This window comes from Budorcas taxicolor, chromosome 3, assembly GCF_023091745.1.
Source record: "Budorcas taxicolor isolate Tak-1 chromosome 3, Takin1.1, whole genome shotgun sequence".
Lineage (NCBI taxonomy): Eukaryota > Metazoa > Chordata > Mammalia > Artiodactyla > Bovidae > Budorcas > Budorcas taxicolor.
Window position 1 is genome coordinate 9,119,966 of NC_068912.1, and position 12,628 is coordinate 9,132,593.

The following is a 12,628-nucleotide window of genomic DNA, read 5'->3' on the forward strand; positions in this document are numbered from 1 at the left end:
GTTTATCTGCCTTATGCATCCACCAAACCTCTGTCTTGGCAGAAATAATTGCTCAGTCATTCTCCTAGCACCAAGGCAATTCCTTAATAGGCAACATTCCTTCTTGAACTCGTAAGGGGTCACCATGACCCATCACTTTGCACTTAGAGATCAGGAGTTTGCAAGCTCTCTACATCATTTAATGTACAGCCGTCTATCTCATAAACCTACATAGGACTTCCTTGGTGGGCCAGTGGTAAAGAATCTGCCTGCCAATGCAGAGGACATGGGTTTGATCCCTGCTCCAGGAAGATTTCACTTGCTATGGGGCACTGAAGCCATGTGCCACAACTACCGAGCCCAAGCTCTGGAGCCTGGGAGCTGCGCCTTCTGAGCCTAGAGCTGCAACTACTGAAGACCGCATGCTCCAGAGCCCATGCTCCACAACCCAAGCTGCCACCACAGTACGAAGCCTGTGCACCACCACTAGAGGGCAGCCCCCACTGGCCGCTGCAGCTAGAGAAGGCCTTTGAGCAGCAACCAAGGCCCCACACAGACAGAGTAAGTAAATAAATGAAAAGAGAAAACCTGTACAACCAGGCGTGGACCTAAAACTGGTAGAACAGTTTCTGAAGCTTTTTGAGAGGCTGTCCCTGGGTTACCATCCTCAGTTTCGCTCGAATAAAGCTCCATTTCTTTCATAGATCATCTGATTAATTTCTTCACTGAGTAAATAATGCATAGGTGACTGGAGGACTGCAGCCTTGGTAACTAGATAGGTAATTTCTTTTTAGCTAGATAGCCATTTTACTTAAAATTGTCCACACTTAAAAAATACAGTTCTTTTGTAGATTATCCTTTGTTTTGATGTCTGCGGATCAGGAGAGGGAAAACGAAGCCTACTGGTCACAGGGGAATTGTATCAAGACCCCTCTTCTTATATCTCTTCCTAGAGGTTTCTACATTTAGATAAACCTCCCACCGCAGAGAAACTCCAAGTTTATGGCCTCCAACAGTAATGCTCTTCCTGTTTACCAGAAGACACGTCAGCTTCACACCAGACACACCATCTAAATGTAGCTCATTCCATGTGAACCAGAATTGTTGACTTTTGCAGAAACAGAAGTAATGAGATCCAACTGACATTTAGCTGGAATACCCAAATGAGTGTAGCTGATACCCAGTATCCAAGTATCCAACATTCACTTGACTGTCAAGATCTTCGTATTCTTTTTGTTAAACTGATCCTCCAAATTCTGTCCCCTGAATCACTCCGTAGCATGCAGCTGGAAGTCCCCAGTCCTGTACTGCACTGCAAAATTATTCCTTGTCAGGTTGCATTTGGCACTGTACTAGGTCATGGGCTGGAACCGAGCAAGCCAGCCCTCACAGTCAAAACAGCCCTCACCGTCAAAGAGAACTGAACCATGGATCGGCAGGTCCAGCAAAATCCAAGTTAATATCACAACCAAGGTTTATTGACTCTCTCTTGTAAGAAGACTTGATTTTGCCCTTTTTCTTTACTGTGTTAGTGAGAGAAGGTAGTACCGAACTCAGATACAGGCCTTGACAAATCTGGTCTTCATTTTACTTCGATTCTGCTCTCAGAGTGCCATCAGTGTTGCACGGCTTGTGATGGGTCATGCAGGATGGATACTGGCTCTAGCTGCCGGGCACGTGGCCTGTGTCTGTGTTAGATGATCCAAATGTTGAGAATGTCGTGGCAGTGCGTGATTTTGTTTTCACCTCCAGACAATCCCAAACCAGTCCTCCCTTGAAAATGTCTCTGACGGATTTCCAATGTCACCTCATGACAGAGGAATACACATTGTTTACATACAGCTCAGTGTGTAGGTCTCAATGGCTAGAGTGTGAGAAGTCGTCTGGGTGTCTACTGAGGGGGAGCCGCAGCCACAACTGAGGCCATGGGCTTGTTATGGGCTGGGCAGCAGCTGCCCTGGCTGGAGGGTGAACTGAAAGCCTTGTGGTCGCTCTTGGCTAAACCTGATTTGTATGGTAGTTGATCAGCCACTATTTATGTACAGTTGACCCTTGAACTATGTGTGGGTTGTGGGCCAACTCTTCTCACAGTCTAAAATCTACATATAAATTATAGTTGATCATCTGTACCCATAGGACCTCCATATCTGAGGTTCCTCTGTTTGTAGCCAACATCTGCAGATTCAATGAGTCACAAATTGTGTAGTCTATATTATTTAATATTGGGAAAAAAATCTGTGTGTCAGTGGACCAGTCTAGTTCAAACCTGCTTTGTTCCAGGGTCAACTGCATTTCCCTCCCTAGTATCTTCTTTTTTTCACCTCTTTATTAAATCTTTATTCCTTATTAGCTCATTCCTGATTTTCCTTACTGCTCATTTATTTTTCCTTTCTCTACTTATTTTTGTTATTGCTTGCCTTATTTCTCTCTCCTCATGTCAAGGTGTTGCTGAACCGAGATTGAGTCTTATGCCTTGTGTGCAGAAAAACCTGTCTACTGACACATGGTTGTGGTGAAAGAAAGTGCAGCATTTACTGTAGGCGACAGCAACCATGAGTTCATTTTCTAAGTCTGTCTCTTCCTATTTTGTAAATAAGTTCATTTGTATAATTTCTTTTTCAGTTCAATTCAGTTGCTCAGTCATGTCCAACTCTTTGCAGCCCCATGAATTGCAGCACACCAGGCCTCCCTGTCTATCACCAACTCCCGGAGTTCCCTCAAACTCATGTCCATCGAGTCAGTGATGCCATCCAGCCATCTCATCCTCTGTCGTCCCCTTTTCCCCCTGCCCCCAATCCCTCCCAGTAGCAGAGTCTTTTCCAATGAGTCAAATCTTCGCATGAGGTGGCCAAAATACTGAAATTTCAATTTTAGCATCATTCCTTCCAAAGAACACCCAGGACTGATCTCCTTTAGAATGGACTGGTTGGATCTCCTTGCAGTCCAAGGGACTCTCAGGAGTCTTCTCCAAAACCACAGTTCAAAAGCATCAATTCTTAGATGCAATGGTCATCTGAGTTAAATTTACCCATTTCAGTCCATTTTAGTTTGCTGATTCCTAGAATGTCGATGTTCACTCTTGCCATCTCCTGTTTGACCACTTCCAATTTGCCTTGGTTCATGGACCTAACATTCCAGGTTCCTATGCAATGTTGCTTAGATTCCACGTATAAGGGATATGATATTTCTCCTTCTCTGTCTGACTTACTTCACTCAACATGACACTCTCTAGGTCCATCAGTGTTTCTGAAAATGGCATTATTTCATTCTTTTTAATGGCTGAGTAATATTCCATTGTGTGTGTGTATACATATATATATATGTATGACATCTTATACATATCTATATCTATATATAGCTATATCTAGCTATCTATCACATATACCTTCTTTATCCATTCCTCTGTGGATGGACATTTATGTTTTATCCATATCTTTCCAACATTGTGTAGTCTTGGCTCCTTTATCATAGATTAATTTAATCTGATTAGTTAGATAGACTATAGGTGCATGAGCTTATTTCTGGGTTTTCTATCCTGTTCCATTGAGCTATATTTCTATTTTTGTGCCAGTACCATACTGTTTTGATGACTGTAGCTTTGTAGTATAGCCTGAAATCAGGGAGCTTGATTCCTACAGTTCCATTTTTCTTTTTTCAAGATTGCTTTGGCTATTTGGGGTCTTATGTGTTTCCATATAAATTTTGAGACTTTTTTTTGGTTCTAGTTCTGTGAAAACTGCCATTGGTAATTTGATAGGGGTTGCTTTGAATTTGTAGATTTCCTTGGGTAGTAAAGTCATTTTGCAAATATTGATTCTTCCGATCCATGATCATGATGTATCTTTCCATTTGCTTATGTCTTCTTTGATTTTTTTCATCAGCATCTTATAGTTTTCGAAGCATAGGTTTTTGTCTCCTTAGGTAGGTTTATTCCTAGGTATTTTATTCTTTTTGATGCAGTGGTAAATGGAATTGCTTCTTGAATTTCTCTTTTTGATCTTTCGCTGTTAGTGTATAAAAATACAATAGATTTCCGTGTATGAATTTTGTAGCCTGCAACTTTACCAAATTCATTGATGAGCTCTAGTAGTTTTCTGATAGCATCTTTAGGATCTTCTATGTAGAGTATCATGTCCTCTGCAAAAATTGACAGTTCAAATTCTTCTTTTCCAATTTGGATTCCCATTACTTCTTTTTCTTCTCTGATTGCTACAGCTAACCTCCAAAACTGTGCTGAATAAAAGTGGTGAGAATGGACATCCTTGTCCTGATTGTCTTGTTCCTGATCTCAGAGGGAATGCTTTCAGATTTCACCACTGAGTATGATGCTAGCTCTAATTCAAGAAAATTAGGGATACCAAGGGAACATTTCATGCAAAGATGGGCTCGATAAAGGACAGAAATGGTATGGACCTAACAGAAGCAGAAGATATTAAGAAGAGGTGGCAAGAATACACAGAGGAAGTATACAGGAAAGATCTTCATGACCCAGATAACCACGATGGTGTGATCACTCACGTAGACCCAGACATCCTGGAATGTGAAGTCAAGTGGGCCTTAGGAAGCATCACTACGAACAAAGCTAGTGGAGGTGATGGAGTTCCAGTGGAGCTATTTCAAATCCTGAAACATATGCTGTGGAACTGCTGACTTAATATGCCAGCAAATTTGGAAAACTCAGCAGTGGCTACAGGACTGGAAAAGGTCAGTTTTCATCCTAATCCCAGTGAAAGGCAATGCCAAAGAATGCTCAGACTACCGCCCAATTGCACCCATCTCACAGGCTAGTAAAGTAATGCTCAAAATTCTCCAAGCCAGGCTTTAACAATACGTGAACCATGAACTTCCAGACGTTCAAGATGGATTTAGAAAAGGCAGGGGAACCAGAGATCAAATTGCCAATATCTGCTGGATCATGGAAAAAGCAAGAGAGTTCCAGAAAAACATCTATTTCTGCTTTATTGACTATGCCAAAGCCTTTGACTGTTTGGATCATGATAAACTGTGAAAAATTCTGAAAGAGATCAGAATATCAGACCACCTGACCTGCCTCTTGAGAAATCTGTATACAGGTCAGGAATCAACAGTTAGAACTTGGCATGGAACAACAGATTGGTTCCAAATAGGAAAAGGAGTACATCAAGGCTGCATATTGTCACCCTGCTTATTTAACTTATATGCAGAATACATCATGAGAAATGCTGAGCTGGATGAAGCAGAAGCTAGAATCAAGATTGCTGGGAGAAATATCAATAACCTCCAATATGCAGATGACATCACTCATGGCAGAAAGTGAAGAAGAACCAAAGAGCCTCTTGATGAAAGTGAAAGAGGAGAGTGAAAAAGTTGGCTTAAAGCTCAACATTCAGAAAACAAAGATCATGGCATCCGGTCCCATCACTTCATGGGAAATAGATGGAGAAACAGTGGAAACAGTGTCAGACTTTATTTTTTGGGGGCTCCAAAATCACTTCAGATTGTGACTGCAGCCATGAAGTTAAAAGATTCTTACTCCCTGGAAGGAAAGTTATGACCAACCTAGATTGCATATTAAAAAGCAGAGACATGGCCAGCAAAGGTCCATCTAGTCAAGGCTATGGTTTTTCCCGTAGTCATGTATGGATGTGAGAGTTGGACTATAAAAAGCTGAGCACGGAAGAATTAATGCTTTTGAACTGTGTGTTGGAGAAGACTCTTGAGAGTCCCTTGGACTGCAAGGAGATCCAACCAGTCCATTCTAAGGGAGATCAGTCCTGAATATCCATTGGAAGGACTGATGCTGAAGCTGAAGCTCCAATACTTTGGTCACCTGATGGGAAGAACTGACTCATTGGAAAAGACCCCAATGATGGGAAAGATTGAAGGCAGGAGGAGAAGGGAATGACAGAGGGCAAGATGTGTGCATGTCATCACTGACTCAATGGACACGAGTTTGAGCAATCTCTGGGAAATGGTGAAGGACAGGGAAGCCTGGCTTGCTGCAGTCCATGGGGTCTTAAAGAGTTGGACAGGATCGAGTGACTGAACAACAGTAAAAATGACAATAAAAAGAGAGCAGGGATGGTATAATATCATCAGATAAATTAGACTTAAAAATTTGTAGGAAGTAAAGTACAGTATTTATTAACAAAGGTTCAATATGGCAAGAAGATACAGCAATTATAAACGTTTATGCAATGAACAACAGAGCTTCAAAATATATAAAGCAAAGATGGACATCACTGAAAGAAGAGAGAGTTGTACAATAAGCATGTAACCCCAAAGGGAAAGGGATGGGAGACTTTTTGCAAAACTGTAACAGCCCCTGAATTTTCCTTGTAAGGAGTGAAGGAGCTTTGCCTTATCTTTCTCTCCCTCCATGAGCTTCTTGGAATGAAGTGTTCCCTGCAAAGCTGAGAATTTTGCTTGTTTTCTAAATTCTGTAGGGTTGCTTCTGTGTCATTTAGGAGGACAGTTTAGTTGTGCTCCTGCCCAAATACTTGCTCATTAGAGATGAAGACTTTGGTTTTCTCAGGGCTAGATTAGGCTCAGCACAGAATCATAAACTTACCATTTATATAAAATTCATTTACTTCATGAGAAACAATATAATGTTACCGAATTTGTCAAAGACTAAGAAGGTAATATTGGTCATCTATAATCCATATCATTTTACATGAAAGACATTAAAAAAATTATATTGGAGTATAGTTGATCTACACTGTTGTGTTAGTTTAGGTGTACAGCAAAATGGAAAGAATTTTAACACTAACAGAATGGAAAGGCCATAACCACAGAATAAATATACTTCTTTAGCTTCAATATATCTAGTTCTTGGGAAAAGAATTTTATATGTTGTATGTCAAGCAATTGAAGTATTATTACCTGCCACAATCTTTAGATGACATTTTGTTAATATTTGATTCAGTTTAAATTCCCCTTATAGTCTAAATATTTGATATTGTTCATACACTGGAGTCAATGATTTCTTTGAGAAAAAGATTTACCTCCCTTTCCCCATGACAGAATCAACCACTTCCTCCAATATATTTTCATAATTTTGAGGCAAGCCTTTATTATATAATTGATAACAGTGCAATCAAATATTTATTTTTCTCTTATAGCAATTCCCAGGAAAGGGTTGATGGCTTCCCATATCTGTAAGCTAATATTTTATATTTTGAGAATGTCAAAGAAATGAATTACTCAATAGATACAGATTAATTACAAAAGAAAAAGACAGGCATCTGGGAGTAAGAATATTTAGCAACTGCAAGAATAGACTACGTGTAGGTCTAAATCCTGGGTCTGCCACCAGGAAGTTGTGACTACAAAAGAAGCTTTCAGTACCCCATTGTTGCCATTGTTCAGTCACTAAGTCGTGTCAGATTATTTGCAGCCCCATGGACAACAGCAAGCCATGCTTCCCTGTCCCTCACTATCTCCCAGAATTTGCTCAAACTCATGTCCATTGGGTTGGTGATGCTATCCAACCATCTCATCCTCTGCTGCCCGCTTCTTCTTCTGCCTTTAATCTTTCCCAGCATTAGGGTCTTTTCCAATGAGTCCACTGTTCCCATCAAATGGCCAAAGTATTGGACCTGCACCTTCAGCATCAGTCCTTCCAATGAACATTCAGTGTTGATTTCCTTCAGGATTGACTGGTGATCTTCTTGCTGTCCTAGGGATTCTCAAAAGTCTTTTCTAGCACCACAATTCAAAAGCATCAATTCTTTGACTCTCAGTCTTCTTTACAAAACAAGCTCTCAGTATCCCAGTACACTGTGATATTATTTTTGTTTTTTTAGTTTTTCGTGTATATGTGTCCTGTGAAATGTGATTTTATTTTATTATATTCATTTTTTTGTTAAAAAATTTTTATTTTTACTTTATTTTGCTTTACAATACTGTATTGGTTTTGCCATACATTGACATGAATCAGCCATGGGTGTACATGAGTTCCCAGTCATGAACCCCCCTCCCACCTCCCACCCCATATCATCTCTCTGGATCATGCCCGTGCACCAGCCCCAAACATCCTGTATCCTGTATCGAACATAGACTGGCGATTTGTTTCTTACATGATAGTTTACATGTGTCAATGCCATTCTCCCAAATCATCCCACCCTCGCCCTCTCCCACAGAGTCCAAAAGTCTGTTCTATACATCTGTGTCTCTTTTGCTGTCTTGCATACAGGGTTATCATTACCATCTTTCTAAATTCCATATATATGTGTCAGTATACTGTATTGGTGTTTTTCTTTCTGGCTTACTTCACTCTGTATAATCGGCTCCAGTTTCATCCACCTCATTAGAACTGATTCAAATGTATTCTTTTTAATGGCTGAGTAATACTCCATTGTGTATATGTACCACAGCTTTCTTATCCATTCATCTGCTGATGGACAAAAGAGACCGTAGCAAAATCAACAAAGCCAAAAGCTGGTCCTTTGAAAGGATAAATAAAATTGATAAACCATTAGCCAGACTCATCAGGAAATAAAGGGAGAAAAATCAAATAAATAAAATTAGAAATGAAAATGGAGAGATCACAACAGACAACACAGAAATACAAAGGATCATAAGAGACTACTATCAGCAATTCTATGCCAATAAAATGGACAACGTGGAAGAAATGGACAAATTCTTAGATAAGTACAACTTTCCAAAACTGAATCAGGAAGAAATAGAAAATCTTAACAGACCCATCACAAGCACGGAAATTGAAACTGTAATCAGAAATCTTCCAGCAAACAAAAGCCCAGGTCCAGACGGCTTCACAGCTGAAGTCTACCAAAATTTTAGAGAAGAGCTAACATCTATCCTACTGAAACTCTTCCAGAAAATTGCAGAGGAAGGTAACCTTCCAAACTCATTCTATGAGGCCACCATCACCCTAATACCAAAACCTGACAAAGATGCCACAAAAAAAGAACACTACAGGCCAATATCACTGATGAACATAGATGACAAATCCTCAACAAAATTCTAGCAATCAGAATCCAACAACACATTAAAAAGATCATACACCATGACCAAGTGGGCTTTATCCCAGGGATGTAAGGATTCTTCAATATCCACAAATCAATCAATATAATTCACCACATTAACAAATTGAAAAATAAAAGCCATATGATTATCTCAATAGATGTAGAGAAGGCCTTTGACAAAATTCAACATCCATTTATGATAAAAACTCTCCAGAAAGCAGGAATAGAAGGAACATACCTCAACACAATAAAAGCTATATATGACAAACCCACCGCAAACATTATCCTCAATGGTGAAAAATTGAAAGCATTTCCTTTAAAGTCAGGAACAAGACAAGGGTGCCCACCTTCACCGCTACTATTCAACATAGTTCTGGATGTTTTATCCACAGCAATCAGAGCAGAAAAAGAAATAAGAGGAATCCAACTGGAAAAGAAGAAGTAAAACTCTCACTGCAGATGACATGATCCTCTACATAGAAAACCCTCAAGACTCCACCAGAAAATTACTAGAGCTAATCAATGAATATAGTAAATCTGCAGGATATAAAATCAACACACAGAAATCCCTTGCATTCCTATACACTAATAATGAGAAAGTAGAAAAAGAAATTAAGGAAACAATTCCATTCACCATTACAATGAAAAGAATCAAATACTTAGGAATATACCTACCTAAAGAAACTAAAGACCTATAGATAGAAAATTATAAAACACTGATGAAAGAAATCAAAGAAGACACTAATAGGTGGAGAAATATACCATGTTCATGGATCGGAAGAATCAATATGGTGAAAATGAGTATACTACCCAAAGCAATCTACAGATTCAATGCAATCCCTATCAAGCTACCAGCGGTATTTTTCACAGAGCTAGAACAAATAATTTCACGATTTGTATGGAAATACTAAAAACCTCGAATAGCCAAAGCAATCTTGAGAAAGAAGAATGGAACTGGAGGAATCAACCTGCCTGACTTCAGGCTCTACTACAAAGCCACTGTCATCAAGACAGTATGGTCCTGGCACAAAGACAGAAATATAGATCAACGGAACAAAATAGAAAGCCCAGAGATAAACCCACACACCTATGGACACCTTATCTTTGACAAAGGAGGCAAGAATATACAATGGATTAAAGACAATCTCTTTAACAAGTGGTGGTGGGAAAACTGGTCAACCACTTGTAAAAGAATGAAACGAGATCACTTTCTAACACCATACACAAAAATAAACTGAAAATGGATTAAAGATCTAAACGTAAGGCCAGAAACTATAAAAATCCTAGAGGAGAACATAGGGAAAACACTCTCTGACACTGTGATATTCTGTAAGGTTGAAATGCTAGTGTACTTACTGGGATAAAATCAGGATGGGCTTTTAATTGAGAATAGATATGGTAACATTATTTTAAAGGTGTGTAGAATTATTCAGTTTGAAAATTTAATGCAAAGTGATCCTCAAGATATATACTGTTACATAAATTCAGATTTCATAGTTTTTAAAAAGCCAGTAATACATGTTATTACTGTATACATGTTATTACCCCAAATATTAGGATTCTGGATATTAGGCACACTGTATTTCAGAATGTCAGTTACAGACACAACCCTTCCTTCCCTGGCTGAGGTTTTCGGACTTTCTAAGGTGTCATCTAGTAGTTACATATCCTTTTGGTAGAGGTCACTGAATATGCCTTTGGCCACATATTCTCAATTGTCTCATGTTAGAGACAGTATTCAGCAGAGGATGATACCATGTGTTGATGGCCAAAGAATGAACATCTGGAAGGTGACTCAATCCAAATATGTTGCTTTATTCCCTCAAAGTTTACTAGTCAAATTGTAGCAGTTTGATATCATGTAGCAGCAACATTTCTCAGCTGCTAGGTTGGGTCTGTGTAACTAGTCAGCTTATTCTACATGGGATACGCTGTGCTTCATCACTCAGTCGTGTCTGACTCTTTGTGACACCGTGAACTGTAGGTGTCACAGACTTCTCTGTCCATGGGATTCTCCAGGCAAGAATACTGGAGTGGGTTGCCATACCCTCCTCCAGGGGATCTTTCCAACTCAGGGATCGATCCCAGGTCTCGCACACAGCAGACAGATTCTTTACTGTCTGAGCCACCAGGGAAGCCCTGTACATGGGATACCAAATAGAAAAACACTTGCTCGTTACTGAGGTGCATATGGGAAAATGTTTTGGGAGCTATTATGTGTGTTCATGTGTGTGTGTCCTTGTTGAAGATGATTTATGATGAAAATTTTCCACACTATTTGCCTGCTGAAGACCCAGAATCTGTTATTCCTTTCATCTCTCCTTGAAAAACAGACTGTTTTTTCTTCCAGGCCATCTGTTTTGTAATACAGAACTAAGACACCTGACACATAGTGCTGACATTGTTTCCCTGAGGTCTTCCTTTAAGGCCCCGGTGCAGTCAGTACATCACACACCTTCTGAGACACCACAGGCAACACATTTAGCATTTCCCCCAAAACAGAACACAGGATGCCATCCTTCCAACCTTGAAGATTAGTTTCCTCATCAGACATAAACATACCACCAAGCCAGGGCCCCATATTTTATGGGGTCATTTCCTGAGGCTGGAAAAAGGATGGTGTGGACTTGTGCTCTGCCTGGTAAAGGCTTCAGCCTGAAAGTGACCCTTTCTGCTCACATTTCTTGGCTAGAACAAGTCCCATGGCCCACTTAACTTCACAGAGGAGAGGTGCAGTCTTTCCTGTGCCTCCAAAAAGAAGGGAGTTAATCACAGTGAACAACCCAAATGACTACCTGAGAAATTGCCTGATTAAGTGGTTGTATTAGTGGTCATTTCCCTATGGCTGTAGCAAACAGCAGAGATGTATGGGAGACAGGTCAGTCCTCTCTCCATCTCTCCCTCCAACTCTGTCCTCTCTGAAAACAAATTCAGGTGGTTATGATGTAGTAGAGTGCACGGGTAAGTGTAAGTTATTAATAACATTCCAGGCCTTGGATTAGATAGTGGTTTATATGTGTGTAAGGCATTTGCTTTCCTCTGCACTGAACAAGCTGGATGGTTTCTGCACCTTGGACAGCAAAGAGATGTAGGGCTGGAGGCCTAGGAGTGAGAGGAAGCAGGACCCTAAACATCAGCATCTGACCCCGAGAGCAGCCCCAGCAGCAGAGGTGATGGAAATGAGGTATCAGTGGTCAGCCAGAGCCTGGGCAGTGGACAGAGCTGAAAGGAGTCAGGCTGACATGGGTGTGGAATGGTGAAATCTAGTTGTAAGCTATGATGAACCTAGACAGTGTATTAAAAAGCAGAGATATCAGTTTTCTGACCCTGTAGTCCACATAGTAAAATATGGTCAAATGTCCATATAGTCAAAGCTATGGTTTTTCCAGTAGTCATGTATAGATGTGAGAGTTGGATCATAAAAAAGGCTGAGCACTGAAGGATTGGTGCTTTTGAACTGTGGTGCTGGAGAAGGCTCTTGAGAATCCCTTGGACTGCAAGGAGATAAAGCCAATCAATCCTAAAGGAAATCAACCTTGACTCTTCATTGGAAAGACGATGCTGAAGCTGAAACGCCAATACTTTGGCTACCTGATGCAAAGAGCTGGCTCATTGGAAAAGACCCTGATGCTGGGAAAGGAGGAAGGCAGGTGGAAAAGGGGATGATGGAGGATGAGATG

General features: G+C 40.3%; 1 pseudogene; it reads right to left on the bottom strand.

Moving 5' to 3' along the window:
* Positions 1-885: 885 nt before the first annotated feature.
* On the bottom strand, positions 886-1,808 carry LOC128044824 (voltage-dependent anion-selective channel protein 2-like; annotated as a pseudogene).
* Positions 1,809-12,628: the final 10,820 nt, after the last annotated feature.